This window comes from Carassius auratus, chromosome 39, assembly GCF_003368295.1.
Source record: "Carassius auratus strain Wakin chromosome 39, ASM336829v1, whole genome shotgun sequence".
NCBI lineage: Eukaryota > Metazoa > Chordata > Actinopteri > Cypriniformes > Cyprinidae > Carassius > Carassius auratus.
In genome coordinates this window covers 8,636,066-8,658,900 of record NC_039281.1, presented here as the reverse complement: position 1 = coordinate 8,658,900, position 22,835 = coordinate 8,636,066, and the positions used below count along the sequence as shown (strand labels likewise).

The following is a 22,835-nucleotide window of genomic DNA, read 5'->3' as shown; positions in this document are numbered from 1 at the left end:
TTTTTTTAATCCAGTGGCAGAAGCAGGCTTCTATAAATTTGTTATTTAGGCTGTTTTAATAGAAATATTCTGCAACATTACTTGTGTTGCACTTAAATAAATGTGCAAATAGATGCTGGAATAGTCTTGGAAACAAGGAAAGGCCTGTTGTCTTTAACACTTCAAATTCATGTGACAATGCTATATTATAACTGTTGATTTTAGAATTCATTGATGAAACAATAATAATAATAATAAAAAAATAAAATAAAATAAAAATAATAAAAAATTTGAGAAATCGCTCAGCAATGCTCCCAGCTCTACTTTTTAATACTGTGGTGTGAATTTGTGAATTTACTTTTTCATTTATATAAAAAAAAAATATTTTCTTTAATAGAGAGTCATCTTAGCTATTCAGCCTTCGTGCCGTATATTTCAGGAAGTGTTATCCTCCCTGTAGAGCTAATAGAAGCCACTCTGGATAAAGCTTGAAAGACATGTTTTTGGTTTGGAAGTCTTATTCCCAGGAGAACCAAAAAGGAAACAAACACATTGGGAAAACCCTTACCAACACTCCTTTGCAATCGAAATTCGTATCCTAAAATACAGACCAGATACCTTTGGCAACATTGTTCTTTCCCTCATTGTTCAGCAGCTCTTTGAGCAAACAGTTCAGTCCAGCTCCCTGTCCTCGACTCCTGAAAGGCTCTGGTCGGGTCTGAGCTGCAGGCAGGGCGCTGAGAAATATCCTCTTCCAGTCATGCTCCTCATTAGAGGCTGGCCTGTGTCAGAAACATGACTCCTGGGACTCTGTGTCGTTCTGTATCGACAGTTTCTCCTGTTCACTGTGCTTTCCATTGTGTAGAACTGAATACCTGAAGGGACAAAAGAAACCATTTCAATGACACTGTCACAATCTCATTTTCATCTCTCTACAAGCTGTTAGATGAACGTTCAAGTAATATGGAAATATCTATATATAAATCATACGGTGCATTTGGTTGGCAAAAACCTCTAAAACTAAGAATATTAAGAGCTCCTCTGATATATGCACTTGATTTGAATTAGATTTTGAGTTATTGCTGGCCTTTTCACAAATGTTAAATATGTTTATTTTCCCCTCAATCTTTATAGCACTTTTTATGGCACCCAAAGAAAAATACACATACATTTGAGCATGTAGATGGACCTACAGTACAGTACGTTTCTCACTTGATTAAATTACTTTTCCTTTCTCTGTATCCGCACCAGCCATGAACCTCCTTTTCTTCCAGGTCAAAAAAATTAAAATCATTACAATCTCTGTTCATAAACAAGCAAACTAAAGGCAATTCCTGCAGAGAAATTGGGCATGAAATTCACCTGGAAAAGGGTAAGAAAACCTATCAAAACCTCAATGATGTTCCGGGATTTAGAAAGGAAACATGCAACATGTTTTCAATGAAGCAGAACCCAAAATTGCTGCCACATTGCCACTTTATAAATGCATGTCAGCCCTGCACAGCCTGAGACATCTGTCAAATTAACACCATCTAGAGCAAACTTACAATACTTCCCGATAGACTCCAGAAATAATGTCTTGATCATGCTGGTTCATCCATTCTGGATATTAGAGGCAGATATCATTAACTTACATCAACATGAGCTTTGGATATCACACACACACACACACACACACACACAATGGTATAACTGCTGCAACTTTACATACATATTTTTAAAGCGTACATTACTAAACAAAAGTTTGAGGTCTGTAAGATTTTTAAGTTTCTTATTTGCACCAAAGATGCGTTTATTTGATTAAAAACAGTAAAAAAAACAATAATAGTGTGAAATATTATTACAATTTAAAGGACCTGTTTTCTATTTGAATATATATGAACATATAAATTATTCTTGTGATCAAATTGCTGTGATTAATCTTATTATTAATGCTAAGAACAGATTTTTTTTTTTTTTTTTTGCAGAAACCATGATACATTTTTCAGGATTCTTTGTACTAATTCACACCATTTATTTAAAATATTTGTTAAATGTCACTTTCACACACACACACACACACACACACACACACATATATATATGACAGATTTTGCCATTGTATCGTCTGCTTGTATTTACTTTATGTGACATTATATTAACCTACTTTTCATTACTATTTTAACGATATGCCTTTGAAACAGCATTTCATAACTGTTAAAACCATTAAAAACTAACCACGTTTCTCTGTTGTGCCATCTGCACTGTTGCTTTGATGGTCTTGCTCCAATTTATAGTAATAAATCTCCTAATAAATGTATGCATGCTGTTTGCATTATTTATATGACTTTTTAATTCGCACAATATTTGGATATTAGCTAGGAGACGTTGTGTTTGCACCTAGACTCATCTAACACTAAACATCTGGAGCAGGATTTCCAATAAGTGTAACAACAATGTGATCAGTAAACGTGACAGACAGCCTCGCAGGTCCAGACGGTCTCGCTGCAGTGACGACTTTCCAGGCATCAGTGCTTCTGCACTTCACCACACTCACTGACGTATGAAATTGGCAGCAGCTTATCTAAAACGCCAACAAATTCAGATCTGAGTCGTTCCATTAGCTCAATCACGAAGAGCCGAGGAACTAGAGTAACCACAGCATCCAGAGCAAAGAAACGACCAACCAACAGTCACAAAATATTTTCAAGCTCATCACAAAGACGGGATTTGTTGATAGTGACATGTGCACGGTCCAGCCACTGCTCTCCGTTGACTCTGAAATGTGCAGAAAAATCTGATTTCTTGAACTCTTCATTTCTTGAACAAATGGAGTCCATTTCGATGTGCATTTCTTTTCATTACGGAACTGAAGTCGTCAGAAATGTCATAGACGGAAATATGCAGCGCTGATTAATTCACGCATCATCCAGAACAGAAGTTCACAGCAGCAATAAACAACAACAGCCTTATGATAAATAGCCTAATAAAGACAGGAACAGCTCGGCATTAAATGACTTTTATAGACACTCTTTCTAAATAGTAGGACTGGGCAGATCAGTCTTGAAATATCAATACTTCTGATCCTGATGCTATTATATTAGGAGGATATGATTTATAATGATTTTGTTACTTACATTAATGCATACAATATATACACTACATTCAGTTTAAGTTTGAGGATGATTGCATCCGTTATAAGAGTTTACATTATGAATATGTCAGTAGAAGGTAATTGCTTAGAGATGTACTGGACTTAATGTTACAATCAATGCTTAATGGCATCTTGTTATTTATATTTTATCAATTATATTATTTTTATTTAATATTATAAATATTCATATTATTGTTCTTTATGCCTCATTCGTTATGTAATGGACACAATTTTCATGAAGGAGGCATTTCCATCCTTTAATGAGGTTTAATGATGCCCTGCTGGTATGAGGACTGACATGAATCATTTGGTTTTTAGGGATAATTCAATGTTTATCTCTTCTTTCTTTAGTCAGTCATTTTGTGTCTGGCACCATACTGAAGGGAGGGTTTTGAATGTTTTGTTTATATTGTTACTGTGCGTAATATAATGAAATAATTTTACACACACACACACACTACATATGGACTCCACCATAAGTTACATTTTTAAACGCTTGTTACTAAAACCAGATATACTGGGCATTTCCCAAAGCTGAAATATGAGAGCCCGAGGAGTTTATGTAGGCAAATGTTGGCACAAAAAAATTAAGAGACATGAAAGTTTAATTTGACTGCTGATGCAAAAGGTCTGCTTAATTAAAATCCACTTTTGTCAGAATCAAAGGAGCATTAACTAAAATGAATGCTTCCAATAAATAACAGGCCTGTATCTCCACAATAATAGGCAGAGAACTGAAAGATGAACTATTCTTCTGCTTAAAACTCTTATATCTAATTTAAGACTGATTTAATTGGAGCCCTAAAGCCTGTTTATCAAGCTCTCTTATCTGATAAAATGACCTTTCTGTGATGTAGTTTGTGACATGCGCACTATCACTTCAGCGGGAGAGAGAGGAGGCAATGCAGGAAAATGAACCCGCTGAACTGCTCAGAATTAACCAGGAAAAGCAAGATAACTTTCTTTGGTGTCTGATAACATCTGCAATTCCAGGGCACTTCACAGGAAAAGCAGCTAGGCAGACTATTACCAACTTAACTATTCAGACATATTCCAGTTTACATCAGGTCAGGCAGGGCACTACAAAATGAGTCCAATCTGAGCCGAGGCTGATGTATCGCAGCTCTCATTCAGAGGCCTTAACTGTGACAGTCCTCATAAAGTGCATGAGAAACACCACTCACATGCACTTTTATGACTTCTTGATGTGAACTCAGCTGTCTTGGTTACCATGCCTTCAGGGTTTATTTTTAACACTAAAATAGTGTGGGGTCAAGATTGGGTTCAGTAAGCTTTATTAAAAAGAAATTAATACTTTTTTTTTTAATTCAGCAGAGATGCATTAAACAGTGACAGTAAAGATATTTATAATGCAACAACAGTATTTTCATTTCAAATAAATGCTTAAAGATAAAATGCAAGAAACCTGAAATAAGTCTGCATTACAGGAACAAATTGCATTAAAATAGAAGTCATATGTACAGACATAGACATTAACATAAAAAAAAAATCTTAGTAGATTGCAATAGTTTTCTTACTCCTTTTATGAATAAATGCATTTTATACTTTTATTAATTGAAGTAAATATCTCTAATATATATGTATTCGTATAATCTATATATTCTAAAATGTTATATTTATATAACTTGTAATTAAGCTGTATTTGTTTAATTATTACAAATATTGAAATGCTGTTTAATTTTATGTATTTAGAATAAAATAACAATCCAGACACCCTTATAACATCGCATAACTTAAATAAATATGTCATGATACTGTGTTTTTATTTATATTACTGTGAGTGTTAATTGAAAGGCCAGTCACTAGTTTCAGTCTCAGACGACACTCACACACAGCTGAAATTAGCACTTTTAAAGAAGAAATAGTCATCAGAATTGGCTACAAGTACAATTTCAAAGTTTGAAAGCTACTGATGACCAGCATAAAAAGTAAGTGTGGTCAGTCAGATGACCCTTTCTAGACTAAATGTGCATTTCTGTATAAATACACTGCAATCTGAATCAAACGCTATGCCTGAAGTCAAACGTCTGGCTCTAGACCTCCACTCTAGACGTCTGGCTCAAACATGACTCTAGACCTCCAATGTTAGCCAGATGGTAATGTCAGTCCACGCCGGATAATGCCATTTCCTCTGCCGGCATGTATATGTGTGAGTGTCTGTCTTCCCAGAACTGTCTGAGGCTCCTCAAACACATGCGCACAGACAGGAGGCCTGATTATTGTGGAGCTGAGTGGCACCAGAACAGAACCATGAACTGATTGTTTTCAGCAAAGTAAATTACATTATATTCTACACGATCCTATAAGGACAGAAACCTAATAATAATCTGCATCCCACAACAATGTCAAATCCAATAGTTTACCTTACTTAGATTTAATTAGTTATTTTACTTAGTTGTTAAACTTACTAGGTTTTATTAAGTTGCAGCTACTTTCAAGGCAAATAAAACAATTGACTTAGTGTTTTGAGTGACACTTACTTAAAATATTCAAGTAGCCACAAAATAACCAATGATATTAATAAACCAGTTAGAGGCGGCAGTGCACTAATATGTTGCTAATGAGCAATATAACAAGAGAAGAAGAAAATAAAAAAATAAAGAGTCTTAGACTTTTCACCCATTTCCTCCATGTTTACATTTATCTTTCAATAGTTGCATTCACTCGTTTCCCAAAGTCATCTTGAATGTTGCATTTTCAACAAAACTGAAATATTTGAGAAGATATCACTTGAGCTAACTTCATAAATTGATGTTGATTTTTCTAAAATGTGTGTTTTTTTTGTTAACTCACCATTACAGTGATTAGTGTTCCTTTTGGTTGCGCACCTGGAACTTTTTTTATGTTATTCAAATTGTCTTGTTATTAATGCAGCAATGCATCAAGAAATCAGATTTATTAGATTTCAAGAGAAGATGAGTAATGCATATGTTTCTTTCAGAAGATGATCTATCTTCTAATTAAAGCACTTTTTATTGTGTGATAGTTTATTACTGGATATTTTCAAATGTCATTTTCACTGATACCCTGAGATGCTTTACATTGGGTTTATATAATCCTTAAATAGTGTGTGTGGTAATATGCTAAAGTCACGCACAGATTTAAACATTCAGCACGTGTATCACAACGATGATAACAATAAAATGTCATTTATTTTCCTTAATTGTAACAATAACCATTTTATATGCTCTTTTTGTAGTGCTACTGACACAAGACAAGGAGCAAATAAAATTGGCAAATAAAATCAACAACTGTGAAACAAAGCAACTGCATAATTGATTCTGCCGCAATGCACTCTGGGAGTCAGTCAGTAGCTATACTAAGTCATGAGTAAACGGAAATGAAAAGATTTACCCCCACAATTATTTTTTAGTTACTATAACTCTCGCATAAGTAAGATATACTAACTAAGCATTTGTCAGTACAGCATACTATTCCTATTTTACTTAACTTAGTTTTTTCAAGGCAATTGATTTGCATGCTTTTTTAAGTATGCCCAATTATTTCGATATTACAGTGAAGAAAATTACTTTTTTTATTAATTTACTTTTTTTCAAATGAAATGAATGTGCTATGTTTTAGTTTTATAATGTTATTTATTATTTTGTATTTTAGGTAATTTTATGGCACTAAATTATATTTATCAAATAGGTATGATACATTTATTAACTGTTATCCACTTTTTGAACATAAATCTGAAAATGAAATTTCTAACTTGAACCCTCATAGATCTTGAATGCTCTAGAGCACAGACGTAAGTTTGGTCTGAAAATCAAAATGAAAATTAAAAAGCATATCTAAACAAAACACATTGTGTTCCAAATTTGAGGGTGATATTTAAAAAAAATTATTCAAAGAAACAAACGATATATTTTTGTTAAATAATGTTTTTTTACTTAATAATGTTTGTAATAATACAGAATATAATAATACAGAGTTCAGTTATATTCTTTGAATTGTTATTTCATTTAAGTCTTTCTGTTTCTGTTCAATATTTTAAAAGGAATAATAAAAAAAGTATTTACATGACCAGCTATTCCTAAAAAGTGCTTGTATTTCAATCATCAGTTTAATTTATCATCTGTCTTATACTGTATTTCATTCATCTGATGTGAATGTCAGTCTTCCTCTTATCCAAAAGCCAGGGATAAAGACAACAAAATTGCTTGGCATTTTCTAAAGCGATTTTTATTTATTTAAAAGAAATATTACATGAAAGCAGCAAAAATAATCCCTGTACAGTATATTCACCATTTGCTATTATAAGAGTCAAAAGACCTTTGTGCTTTATGACTGAATCTATTAATAAGCCATCTTTTTATTTTCTAAAGGACTGGCTTGGGAATTTGGGAGACCTTTTAGACCATTGCATCTATATTTTCAGTAAAATAGTTATTAGAAATGCATGCCTTCATAGATTTCACTTTAGGCTAAATAAAGCTTAATGAATCTATTATAGCTAAATGTAAGTATTTTTTATATTAGCATAAGCTGGTCTAATAATAACCAGAGTACAGGACAGAAATATTAAACACAGCAACAAACGTCAATCAAAAGAGAATAAATAAAGACATTTACTTAACATTTTTTAGTGTCACAAGTGATTGCAGGAGGCATTGTTGGCAAAGGCTGCAAATGAGTTAGTTAACACATATAACTCAGAAAGAAACTGAACTAATAATAAAAAAAGGAGAATCGGGCATTTGCATAATTATGCTGCAAGGTTATTATTTCCTAACTTTGAGCTGAGATGTGGCTGTGTCATCAAACACAGATCTTCTTTAAATGGCTTGTTTATTCTGGCTTTGGCTTTATGTCACAGCGGGACCGAAGGACTTTATATGTTACAGCTGTGCACAGATGGTAAAATAAATAAATAAATAAAAATCGCTAAGCACATAAATGTGCACTGTGTGCGAAAGTAAAAAAGGCCTACTTCCAGGATTTCAGCCAGTTGATTCAAGTGCCAAGAAACATGCATTTTATGTCTTGAAAACGTGAACATTTGGTATTCTGTAATGAACTAATTGTTCGAAAAAAGTTTGGAAACAAATTAGAATGGAAAATAATGTTTTTAATTGAATATACAGTATGTTAAAATGTAATTTATTCCTGTGATCAAAGCTGGAATTTTAGCACCATTACTCCAGTCTTCAGTGTCACATGATCTTCAGAAATTATTCTGATATGCTGATTTGCTGCTCAGTTATTACTGGTGCTCCATTATTAACTCTTTCCCCACTACTGACGAGTTATCTCGTCTTTTATAAAGAAAACGCTTCCCCGCCATTGATGAGTTTTTACGGTGAACAGGACAGAGAAACAAGCGATCTGTTATGTAAACAGATGCATATGAGAAATAATGAGATCATCAGCAATAGACATATAAAATAAACCATTTACTCTCATGTCATGCAATCCTTGGTGAATAAAAGTTTATTTTTATTTTTTTACAATAATACTTACCCTAAACTTTTGAATGGTAATGTAGTATCACAGTTTCCATAAAAAATTTAAGCAGCACAACTGATTCAACATTGCCTATACTAAAAGTTTCTTGAGTGGATCATTATATTAGAATGATTTCTGAAGATCGTGTGACACTGAATACTGGAGTGATGATGCTGAAAATTCAGCTGCACATCACAGGAATAAATTACTTTTTAAAATATATAAAAATATAAAACAGTGATTTTAAATTGTAATAATTTTGCACAAAATTACTGCCTTTTTTAAACATTTTAATCAAATAAATGAAGCCTTGGTGAGCATTATTAAGAAAAAAAAATATGCCAAACCTTTGGCTGGTAGCCTATATTTTTAAAAGTCTTCAGTCACTAAACAGATTATGAAGTTAAAAGGCAGGTGGCAACTGCAATTAGAAGCAAAATAATGGTTTATGAGAGCAAGCGAGCAAGGAGGATAATGCAGCTTTTGGAAAACAAACAATCAACAATTTTAAAAGTTTGGCTCAAAGTCCCTCTGCTGTGAAAAATACTGCTGGATGAAAACAAGGAATGCCGGGCATGGCTGGACTTCTCTAAGTGCCCCATTATTCTCATGCAATGATTGCTGTTACATAACTTATAAGAGCTAATAATAGAGCTACCTCTTTGTTTTTACTTTATGAACTGATATAGGAACAGCATTCAACCACACACATTTTTTCAGTGTTCGCGCCCATTCTGCTGGAGTTAATGCACTCGGGAGAGACGCACAGCGCTGAACATTTTCCAAAAGTTTACTTTTAACTGCAGAGATCTGAGAACAATTTGAGCTGTTTACTGTGAACCATCCTAATGTTCAGCGCATCGATTTGTTCCTCGAATACTCATTTGTTTGCATTAGGGAGCAAAAGAGAACTTTTACAAACACGGAAAGTGCCTTTTCGACTGTTTCAAAGTAGTATGATACATTTAGATTTGGGAGAGATAGGGGTAAGTTGTGTATTGTTAATAAGGTTTCTTGATCAGCAAATCAGCATATTATAATGATTTCTGAAGGATCATGTGACACTGAAGACTCGAGTGATGATGCTCAAAACACAGTTTTGATCACAGAAATAAATTAAATTTTTAAATATATAAAAAAATAGAAAACAGCTTTTATAAAATTGTAATAATATTTCACAATATTGCTGTTTTTTCTGTATTTTTTATTAAATATTTGCAGTTGTGCTAAGCATAAGACATTTATTTAAAATACATTACAGAATCTTTCCAGCACTAAACTTTTGAATAACAGTGTATGACCCATGTGACAAAACTTGGTCCATTTTGTGAGATTAAGGGTGTGGCACATCTTACCCCACTTTGTCCTACAAGCGCACTTTTTGCATGGAAACAAGAAAACTAAACAAATACTAACACTGCCAAAACTTTACTGACAAGATCGAGTGGACATCCTGTAATTTTGCCTTGGCATGATAAAAGTTCAGCCTTTATTAGAGAAAAGTAACCCCAATAAGAGAGCATTGACCCAAGCTAAACAGACATTTCAAATGAACTTGATATTGCAACATGACAAATAGTCCATTAAACTAAACTTCTGCATTTTCTATAGCAAATGAAAGTGATGTTTGCAAAACACACATTTCAAATGAATAAAATAAACAACAACAGATTAAGAAACAAAGATACATCAGAGTAAGTACTTAAATGAAATAAATGCATGACAAAACCTTGGGAAAGAGATATAAGGAGGAGAAGCTCATTGAGGAGCGAGATGCTGATAGTTCAGTGCATATGGCAGTACCATTCAAAGAGCTATGACAACCATGATGCTTATAGCTCTGTAAATGGCGCTGCTATCTGCACCACACAAGATCTTCCTGACCCTCTTCCTGTGGGTCTCTGCTGTGTCTGGGCTGTGCAATAAATTCACTGACAGCCATGCAATAAAAACACAAATCACATGGTACACCCAGACTGCATTGGCTTTTCAGAACAATGGGGTAACAGTTGACTCCTGAAAGCTGGACTATTGCCAGCTGAGGGGGTGGAAATGAACATTTGTGTTGGCAAACAGAGTTATGAGTACTCTACCCATGTGCTCTTAAAATCCACACTTAAATCCAGCAGTTTACAGTCGCAAACGCACCAAGCCAAGTGACATAATTTTCTCAAGTGGAACAATATTACTGCTGGAAACCACTCTCAGTTAGCTTGTATGAAAATTAATGAGAAATTAAATAATAAAATAATTTATCTTACAACTGTATATATGTATATTTTACCATGCATATCCAATTATTTTAAAAGAAACCACCAAATGCCACCTACTGTTAAAAGTCATTCCGGCAACACAGCAAAAATCCATAAAAATCTATAATAATAAATCTATAATTTAATATGTATTTATGTGTGCATGCATCAAAATATTATGCATTTTCTTTACTCAAAATATATTTTAAAATATTTACTATTTTTTGGAAAATTTTAAAGAAAAAAAAATTACTTGATGTCTCAAAGATTTCACAAAAGGAGCTGCAAAGCAGTGCTGTAATTACAGAAGTTAGTTTTGATCACTGGGTCAGATCCAGATTCTCTCAGTTTTTTCATGACCTCAAAGAAACATAAAAAGTAGAGCTCTTGCAGTCTACACTTAATTACAAACAAGTCATTATGTTTTGCTCTTAAAAAAATAATTAAACAGGACACATTATAATGTATGAAAAAAAAATGCACTAAACCATTACTGTTTTCAATGTTTGATTCAAACATCAAAACAATAATATTATATAGTCAAAGCTCAATTTTCAGCATCATTGCACTGCAGTCTTCAGAAATCATTATATGCTGATTTGCTGCTGCTTCTTCTTTTTAATGTTAAAAACTGTTGTGCTGGTTAATATTTGAATGTAAATGCAATTGTTAATGCAATGCAATGCAATTAAAAGGCATGAATAGGGCCAAAAGTCCCATCCTGATGAATGTAGCATATCTTCATTATATCAGGACCAGACTGAGAGACAGAAAACGTGCACTGTCAGTCCCATCCACCTAACCTCACATCCCCCGACACATCTGTCCTCAGACAACACAGTACTGCATGTCCACATCAACCCTGATAACACATGCCAAACGTCTATCGGACGCAATGGTCTCTCTGCTCTGGTTTACATGCTTTGTCTTCAGTAACCTGGGCTGCTTGGCCATTGATCTGCTATAATAACAGTCAAGGTACCAGACGTTCAAGGCTCTGAATACTTCATAGCTCTGGATACATCAGCCCAGACAATTAGAAGAATATTGATGTATGTTGTGGGTTCAGCGACGCTCCTCTGAGGTGCGTTTGTGCACGTCACGTCGAACAAAGTCAGTTCCACCGGCACAGGGAGGAAATCATTCGCTCTCAGTGCTGAATAATAATGATGTCTTATGCTAACACAGAACCAGCTGCCCACGACTTCCTCTTTTAAAGCAGCCTTCTCAATTTATGGCACCTATTGATCTTTAGTATATTGTGAACTGAGAAGAAAGCCAAAACTTTCTGAGGCGATGAGGCATCAACACTGCATGTAAACGCGAGATTATATGCAAAGGATGATTTAGACAAACCTGTGTGAGAGGAGTGCGGTTTTCAGAGTGTGTTCATTAGAAGGAAAGCAGGAGTCTGTCTCATGGAAACAAGGGATGAGCACACAAAACCCCAATCATAATACATCTGTTTTTAATGCTTTGATATAGAGGTGGGCGATATGAGCTAATTCTTTTATTGTCATTTATGAGTCTTTTTAAATCATAACAGGCTGTAGATTATAATATGCTATTTTTAGCAGGAAATTGAAAAAAATATTATAATATTATAGAAGTATTTCGAATTAAACCAAATATACGCAACTATTTTAAAAGAATTTATTAATCTAGGTTTTTAAGTTAAATAATAATTTAATAAATATAAAAAACATACAGTTCATTGTTAATTCAATTACAAATGTACAGTGTTGGGGAGTAACTAGTTACATGTAACGGCGTTACGTAATTTAATTACAAAATTAATGTAACTGTAATTAGTTACAGTTACTAAGAAAAAATGAGTAATTAAATTACAGTTACTTATGAATTTTTTAACGATTACAAAGGGGATTACATTTGAATATTTACACACATCCACATACAGATTTAACTGATTTCTTTCCCAAATTGCACTGACTATTCTAAGACATTAATTTCCGGGATGCGGAAACACAGTCTGGTTCGTAGAATCCAGTCAGAAAAATGGAATGCCTAACGCGGACGGAATATGCCACATTTTGGATGACTAAATCAAAAGTAGGTCAGTACACTTGAATCAAAACATGACATGGACTGGTGTCTGTGAATATCAAGCCCCCAAAATGCAATATATGACTCCTGCACGTTCTGCGTGTCAGCTGAAATCACGCGCGGACTGGACACCGGGGGAACCGGGACAATTCCCCGTGGCCTGCCAGCTTCCTCAGTCTTCCTCAACTTGTCCCAATATTTTAATATCATTATTGTAAATAAAAGAGTGGACTGTGGAAGCGCACAGCTGGAACAGAGAAGCAGAACTACTGTTCAGGGTTTCAGGTCAGTTTAATCTGTAAAGATGCTTTTTTGTCTTTTTTTTTTTTTTTTTTTTTTTATCAAGCAGCAGCACGTTTTTCATCAGTCATCACTCAAAATATATAAATGACATCATTATTTTCTGTTGTAATGTTACAGTAGTAATTTAGTAATTTAAATGGTTACTATTGTTTAACTGTGGTAACCAAAAATGTACAATTATTTTACACATTTATTTATTTAAAAATAAATACGAATCCATTTGCAAAACAAAAAACCATACAAGGTTATTGTACTTTTATATAGGCTAATAAAAGCATGGTACATTTTTGTAAGGGAAAAACATGACTCGTGTACAGTATTAGGATTTTTCTATAAATATATTGTAGTATTGTAGAGTATTGTATTGTAAAGTACAGTTTTGTTCAATCTTGAGTATTAAGATGGATAACGGGGCAAAATAATGAGACTGAAGAGAAAAATGGAAGTGAAGGTGCCGTTCAGGAGAGAACTTTTAATTATTTGACATGTCCCCATATTAAAGATTTAAACATTTTTTATGTCAGGTCCATACAAAAAATAGTATTGTCCATGAATTTGTTTGTATGAGTTAGAATTTTCCATTCTGATTTTTTTTTCCCAGTCTGCCCCTTTAAATTAATGGCAAAGACATGCAGTTTCATTTACTACACATAGGCCTACTGAAGCTCGCAGTGTTTTCAACCTCTGCCGTCTCAATATTTGAGTACACGAGCACATACACATAATTTCTAGAACTGCTCTGTCACTTCATGCATTTTACTTATTTTGAGAAAACTATCATCATATCATATATAAAGAGACAGCAGTTAAAAAAAAAAAAAAAACCCACTTTTGTTTCAGGAGTTTATTAAACAGCTATGACACATGCTTATTAGATAACTGTATTTGAGTTGATATATATGCTTTTTTTATTATAATGTTCACAAATTTAGAAAAGTAATCAAAAAGTACTCAAAAGTAATTAGTTACATTACTTTAATAAAGTAATTGAAAAAGTTACACTACTATTACATTTTAAACAGGGTAACTTGTAATCTGTAACCTATTACATTTCCAAAGTAACCTTCCCAACACTGCAAATGTATATAACATAAAAACTTTAACTTATTACAACTAAATATGTAAAATACTGAAGGTTTTTGAAAGTTCCTTAGTTAAAATTATCACAACTTATTTAAAAACAGTAATATTATTACAGTTGAAAATAACTGTTTTCGATTTGACTATATTTTAAAATGTAATTTATTCCTGTTATGCAAAGCTAAATTTTCAGCATTGTTACTTTAAATCATTCTAATATATATTTGTATTATTATTATTATTATTATTATTATTATCAATGTTGAAAACTGTTGTGCTGCTTCATATTTTTGTGGAAACAACAATATATTTTATTAAGGATTCTCTGATGAATAAAACGTTCAAAGCTCACACCTTTGATCAAATTAATGCATCTTTGCTGAATAAAAGCATTTTTATAAAATTTCAAATAATTATATAAATTAATAAATCTTACTGACCCACATCATTTAAAAAGTAAGGAATATGTATAATAATAATAATACTTAATTAATCACTACATTAATTATTATCAACAAACTGACCCCTGTTGTAAAGTTTTACTCTATATTTTTTAACATTGTAATATTTTACAATAATAAGGGTCAATTAATTATTGCACTCCATCTCATTTACTCTTCATATTTGAATTTGATATACACAAAACAAAATAAGATTATTTACAATAAACAAATGAATGAAGTCTGGCATTATAACAAAAGACTCAAATAAAATAGATAGTGCTAACTTCAAAATCTGATCATCTAATCATTATTTTACAGTAATGCAGTCAGTCTGATATTGTTTCTTCATCACTCTCCCGTGCAAATAAAAGTCTTACACCGAAAGCATGCACTGAACTATAATCATGCTTAGAAAAATACACCTGTGCTCAACAAGCAACACAACTCAAGGAGACGTTCAAGGTCTCGTATCTTTTGAGGCGTTATTAGGAGTTTGTTCAAATGCCTAACCCTCAGCATCAATAATATTAGAAGTGATGTTTACCTTTAGTAATTAATGGAGATTTTATTATTTCAACCTTTTGAATGTAGCATAAAGAGCATAATAACCAGAGCTGCATTATTAGTGACTGTGATCCACGCATAGAATAATTCTGAATGGTAAACAAAAAAGCCAAATAATGAAAGCGTCATTATTTTCCAGTCTCACTAAAGCATGAAGACGAACCTAATGCAGAATAAAGCTGCATTTACAAATACACAAAGGACACACGCATTACAAACCTTTTAAATGTAGATGGCATGCTGAAATAATGAGGTGAAGTCAGGTGCAGAAAGAAACCTTGAAGTGACGAGGAAAGAAAAGAGTGTGTGTGAGGGTGACAAGGACTCACTTGAAAACTCCCCACACAGCACTAGACGGGAACAGGCCTAGTGTTGCAGAACCAGAGGAGCAGTTTGGAGGCAGAGGAACAGCCGCTGGAGAAGAGGAGGACAGGGGGAAGCACACAGAGAGGAAGAACAGGAGGAAGAGGAGGAGAGAAGAGGACAAGCTGGTTATTTCAGTCCTGACTGATTCATTGCATACTGTACTTTCAACCAACACAACAACAGGAAACAGTGTAGGAGAGAGGATTAGAAATCTTAACAGAATGCTTAATGGTCATCTATAGACACGTAAAGCTTGAATGCATTGACTTTCTAACAGTTCGGTTTGAAAACGAGTTAGAATTTGAACATCCTGCATCAGCGTGCAACTCTTAGTTTTTATATCTAGCCATGGGTTTTATATTTTTGAGATTGTGTTAAATCAAAACACTGTTTTTAATCTCAAAACTCCTGCATTTTGTATTTTTTCGTCTGTTCCAGTGCACACCGGTGACCTCTTTTCAAGCCTGTCATGTGTGAACGGTCCCTAAATAACAACAGTCTGTGATAAGTTGGGACGTATAGCATTTAAAAATGTGTGGTTTGCATTTAATTATTAAAAAAAAATGAATAGTTTCAGACAGCGGGGATACAATAAACTGATTAAAAGTGGCAGGGAAGACTTGTGTTCACGACAAATGCTGCTCTTTTAAACATCAAAGAATCCTGAAGAAAAATGTATCACTGTTTGAACCAAAATATTAACCAGGATAATTAATATTAACATTCAAATCTGCATATTAGAATGATTTCTGAAGGATCATGTGACACTTAAGACTGGAGGAATGATGCTGGAAATTCAGCTGTGCATCACAGGAATAAATTACATTTTAAAATATATTCAAACAGTAAAAAGTTATTTTAAATTGTAATAATATATCAGAATATTTGTGTTCTTACTCTATTTTTTATCAAATAAATGCAGCCTTGGTGAGCATAAGAGCTTATACAAATAGTAATAATAATAATAATAATTCACAATGTAACTTTAAAAAACCTAACTTAAAGTATGTACAGTACAATAAGAATATGAGCCTTAAAAATGAGAGAGAGAGAGAGGGATATTATATATGAGACAGAACACAAGAGCAGAAAGAGAGAGAAATATGTTATAATTAGGAAAATCTGTCAATGTGAGCCGGGCATGACAATGAACAAACTGGGACAACTTTGATGCGTCACCACTTCCCTGAAGACAACGTTATGAAGTCAACACTGAACCTTTTTTCAATGTACACAAGGAATCTGGGTGCTACTGCATCTCTCAATAAGTTTATCCCACTTCATGCAAAGTAAACATCTCTCAACGAATGAGAACTTCAAAACTCACGAGCCACCGGGTTGACAGATTGCCGTGGCTTTTATGTACCACGTAAACAGCTCTTTTCCTGGCTTTAAGTAGGTGACACTTAAAATATCCTCTTTATTGGCTTCATAACAGGCTCATAACATAAATTACTCAAACATAGATGCTCGCAGTGGACCCGAGAATGATTGCATGACTCACTGAGCCGCCTCTCATAAAGGTTACGGATCAACATTCACTCTCCAAGCTGGCGATAAGGACAGCATTTCTATACGTGTGTGTTAAAGCAAACAGTGCTGACGCGGAGACTTGCTGATCTCTGTAATGAAATCCTAACTCCACTCCTTAAAAAGGCCTGCCATCAATAAATACAAGTGCAAGTCAACTATCCCTGCAGAAACCTTCAGTCAGGTGTAATAACAAGTGGGCAGATGCACACCGCTAGTATGATTATGAGAACTGTAAAGGGTGAACGGGGGGTGAATTTCTCCGTCTCAGACGTCACGTCTTCAGTTAAACTTCAGTTTACTGTCTTTACACTGTAAAGATGGCTATATGTTTAAAGAAATGCAAGATAAACATTATAAATTCTATATAAATATTACAATAAAAATATAAATATTAAAATAATAACACTGTAATAACATCTGTGGTAGATATTAATTTCATTTTCGGGAGAATTTCAACAACCTTGTCAAGACTCAAGAGCATGTCTTATTTCACCTCAAAACTATATGAAAAAAAGTTATACATTTAGAAATTATATTTTACCTTTAAAAAAAAAAGGATATATTTAGAACTATTTTATGTATCGTCATATTATTTTCATGACAAATTAACTACACTTCCCCCATATTTTCATTAAAGTAATGTGCAAAAAAATATTATTATCATCATTATTATTATTGTTTCAACTTAGCATTTACATTTTAAAAGTATTTGCTCTACTATTTTTGATTCTTAATTGAATTATTGTATACAATAAAATGTACGCCATAATGAGACATCAATGAGAATAATTCAAAAACTGAGAACAAAAACTCATTATAGTAATGATAATTTGATGGGAATTGGGCTTAATTGTAATGCAAATAAAGTCATAATGCAAATAAGGGTCCTTAAACAGGTTATGAAATAATTAATTTCTTTCAGTTTGTTTTTTTGGATGAATTGTGACCACAGTCAAGGTCATTTCCAAAATCATATTGATTAATAAATCCAAGAATCCATACGAATATTTACCAAATTCAGACAAACCTAGTGTTGTAACCACATTGGTTTAATCGTTCACTCTAAAAGCATGTCTGGTGAAGTGTGCATACAGTTAATCTCAAGCACACTGACAGCACCAATCAGAATAAAACTCACTTAAAATGACAGATATTGTTTCCTTCTCACGGGGCATTTTGTTTGATTATCCTGTCAGTCCTTGTTTCATTTCGAGGAAGTTTATTTTCAAAGAGCAAAGCACTCAAGGCGCGCTGCTCGCCTGCATCCGCGCACTGGTAAGAGCTGACATATGCGTGGTGTTATTTCAATCTGAGGTTTGTTGAAGAAAACATCCCGTCCCGAGTGAGACGCGAGATAACATATGCTTATCATCAAAATCCAGAGCCAAGAGCAGGAAAGTACTTCATCTAATGCAAAACCAATAAGATTTTAATATCAGGGTTCGTAAAGAAACTGAAATGAAATCCCAGGACTTTCAAGGACTTTTCTAGCACTACTTTATTAGTTATCAAGGACTTAAATCAGAGACCACAATATTGTTATTATCTTTCAAATTCTAATAAATAAACTAATAAAACCAAAATAGTACAGATAAAGTGCAGCACATGCAAAGCATGCAATAGCTGAGGCAACTTGAAAAGATAATATGACAAAGTTATCGCTTTGCTTATTCAAAGTGATTTTTAATGAATATATGATTGACCTGAAGATTAAAAGCTTCAACATACTGTGCGTTCACACCGCCGCCGTCGAGAGCGTCAAAAATCATTCTGGCCGCCCTGCTCACAGGAACATGAACAATCTCAGATACCTTGGTCTACGTATCATTTTTATTACATTTTTATGTCCCTGTACGCAAACAGAGACACATCATAGATTATTGCAAACATGCCACAGCAAAAATCAACCTGTCCTCTATTTTGCTTGATGTGGTCGGAGCTGGGTTCTCTGGAATCCTCTCAAGCGGTGGACTTCTACGTTCTGATTGGTCGCTGCCGAACCACGTCACAGCTCATTACCATAAAGTTGCCCTGATTTAAACTCTCCTAGACGCTCTCAACGGCCAAGTCTGCCGCGCCGCTCCTCGCCGCTGATCAATGCCGGCTCACATTGAAAATGAATGACTTCTGGCCACTTTGACGCTGGTGGTGTGAACACACAGATACACTTGGAAAATTATGAGCTATATCATGCTTGTAGACACTAGGGGTGTGACAATACAGTCACAAGATGAGACAAAATCATGATAGCTTGTTCACTAGAATGAGACAATATTCTAATACTATTATTAAGAAATTTTCAAAGACAAAATATTTGTCTTTTAATCACAAAAGGCAAAACAATGTAGTTGTATTTTGAAACATTTATGTAATCTAAAGCAGTAACTAATGATTATCTTGGTAATCAAGTAATCTAAAACTATTGATTATTTACAAAGAAGTATTAATATGATAAAAAACATTATAAAACAGACCTAAGCCATCAATAGCCTTTAAAATGACATAAAATTCATTGTATAAAAAAACAATGAAGCAAAAATGTTTGGTTAACAACACTGTTAAAATACATAATGTAGGCTAAAACAAAATAAACAATAACATGTTATTACAAATGCCTGCAAATGGAGCCGAAGGGTAATTTCTGCTGTTTCACTTACAGGACAATCAAATCCTTGTTTAAGCTATTGACCAGACATTTAATTTAAATATTCACTTAATCTTTCATCTTTGGCCACCTTTTTTTTCTTATAGATGACACAGCCTTTATAATTTCTTCGACAAAAAACATGTGGACGTCACAACCCTTAAAAAAATAAACCATGGTATTATCACAGTAAAAACTAATTATTTTTTTTTACATGATTTCTGAATGATTGAGACACTTGTCCATGTGTGAAGACATTGCGCAGTGCAAATCTGTGAATGAATGTTTCTAATTGAGGTGAACAGATTTCCCCTGCTCAGGGAGTAGGAAGCAATGAACACTGGGTAGGGACCATGTCAATGGGAACACAGTTCATGGTCGGAGCTCACCTATAATGAGTGTGATGATGTGTTAACAAAAAGAGACTTGCAAAATATGTAGAGCCGGGGATGCAAGGACTGGAATTGAGAACCGTGAATATTGAGACTGTAAATAATACAATTTATTTACTTTTTTTTACAAATTTTATTAAAGTTCTATTTTGACCACTGCTTTTTTGTCATATTTGAGCAAAGGGTGCACAACAATACAATCCTGCTTAGGGCACATATTTGGCCAGCACCAGCCCTGTAGTTATTATTCTTGGTCGGAACAAGGCTTCACTTAATCCTTAAATAAAAATTAAAAAACATCTTCAACAATTCTCTTCATAAAATCCATCGCTCATTCCTCAATATTAATGTAAAAAAAATGTACACGAAAAAACACTCCAATTTGGGCAGTTTTATAGGAGCTGCAGACAAGAATCATAACTTTAAAATATGAAGTACGAGTTTGAACTAGCATTAGTTTGATTGTAATGCTCAATTAGAGCGAGTTTTGAGTTGGCTTCTGAATGGCTGATGATGCACACAAAAGACGGCTGTCATCGGCATGACTTCGTGTTGTGCCGTGAAACACACGTCCATCACTGCAGACAGGACTCATTAGTGCAGACATGCATGTAATCTGTCTCTCACTGAAACTCATCTATCATTGCAGCTCAAGCACAGCTAACGCATAAAACTTCTGTTGGTTTTAGTAGCGCCACCCGGGTGTTATGTAGCTAACGTTTTCTTCGCACGCACACTGTGTGCTAAAGTTTGCACAGGGCAAAGCTTCTCCAAACTGAAACTTAATTAGCTGCCTTGCTGTCTTACATTTGAAGTGTTCTTCACCTGAAGTGCATGGGAGATTCAACTCACAACTGCTTCCAATTGAGCTTGGCATTAGCATAATGCTAAGCTAACAACACTACAATTATGAGACCCATTGTTTGGAACATACCAATGATGCTTTCTAGGTAGCAAGAGCACTCCGCTTTAGTATACAAGTGACATTTAAAGTTAAAGTCAATGCATTGCAAGCTTGTAATGTAAATAGCTTTGCTGTTTGTAACTAGATCTGTATAGTTTTGTCTAGATGGGATGTCAGGGTGAGGATAGGACTAATCTTTAAAACTGAAAAATGCTGATTGCTTCATCATGATGTGCCCTCAGACATCTGACAGATTGATATCTCAAGTGAATAGCAGCAGACTGCTAATATGTAGGATTCATGCCTCCCCAGACCTCATTACAGATCCAGCTCAATGACCTCATCTTTCTCAGACCACTAATGTGCTGAGTGCATAATTTGTTTATGGGTCAATGGCAAATAAGGATCTCCAGGACACTGGCAAGGTGAAATCTTCTTAAAGGGTAACTAAACCCCTGGTCAGAGCCTGACTCCAACCACTGGGAATATTTGAAAAATGCTGAAAAGTGGGCAGAGCACAGCGGAGATAGAGGGGCTGAACTGAGGGCGGGGTTGAGCGCGTGGGGCGTGAACCTGAGACCCGCAGTGACAGATTGATTGATTGAGTCGCTAAAATGGAGAGTGACGCAAGTAGCTTTGCAACACAGAGCGTTCATTTGAAGTAGAGGACTTTTCTCCCCCACCTTCACCTGAATTGGAGGATGTCGAGGTGTCTGTTCATATCAATTCGAGCAGCTGGCTCAAACTGTGGTCTTAACTCCCGCACCGCGTCGCTTTTCAGCGTGAGCTGTGTGGAGAAGCTCATTTCCACCTCCACTGCGTTGGAGAAGCAATCCCGCGTAAAATGCAGTTTGCATACTCCAGCTCTAGGCGTGAACTCACGGTCTTCCAGGTCAAGTGCATGCAACCACTGGCACCTAGTTTTAAAGTCTGCTGGAAAACTATGCAGTCCAGCAGTGCTGTCGCAACCAGCAACATACGTACCATCCTGACCACTTTACTAAATACAGATAAATCTATGCCAACTTGAACCTATCCTAACTGATGCACTATGCTTCTAACAATACTAACGTTACACTAACAACTATGCTAATTAACTACATAGGCTACACAAAATAATCGAAATAACTATATAAATGCTATGCTAAATAGATGCTATAATAGTCTATCCTGGTCGTTTTCAATACTTGCAATTCCAACTCCTGACTCGCTACACTAATTTTGACGGTAGCTCGTACCAATGGGCATGGTGAGCTGGAAACATTTACGTCACTTGCCACCGCAACATCCAATAGGAAAAATCAACTGCAGTAGCCCCCGTTCAACCTGAAGAGGGCAGCACTCAGACGTTTTTTCCCCATATATTGTAGAATTAAAACACTTTATACTCAAATGTCAAAAAAGTTACTCGAATCAATGAACAGCACTAATAAAGCCCCATTCTTACAGATCATTAACTAAAAAAATTTGGTTTAGGGTTTAGTTACTCTTTAAAAACATTCATGTGTCAAGTTATTAGGAATTATATAGTTATTTCCAGGTTGGTTTCATATATATTAATTGACCATCTGCAAGCCGTGGGACTTTAAGCTGAGAACTTTCATATTTTTTTGCAAAATGATGTGTTTAAAAGTTAATGGCCAAACGGATGTTTATAAAAGTTTACATTGTTGTTGCAGATGAAATATTACAAAGATAACATTAAA

At 34.4% G+C, this 22,835-nt stretch overlaps 1 pseudogene; it reads right to left on the bottom strand.

The window, feature by feature from the left end:
• Positions 1-280: 280 nt before the first annotated feature.
• Positions 281-22,835, bottom strand: part of LOC113058028 (histamine H2 receptor-like) — a 48,203-nt pseudogene continuing 25,648 nt past the window's right edge.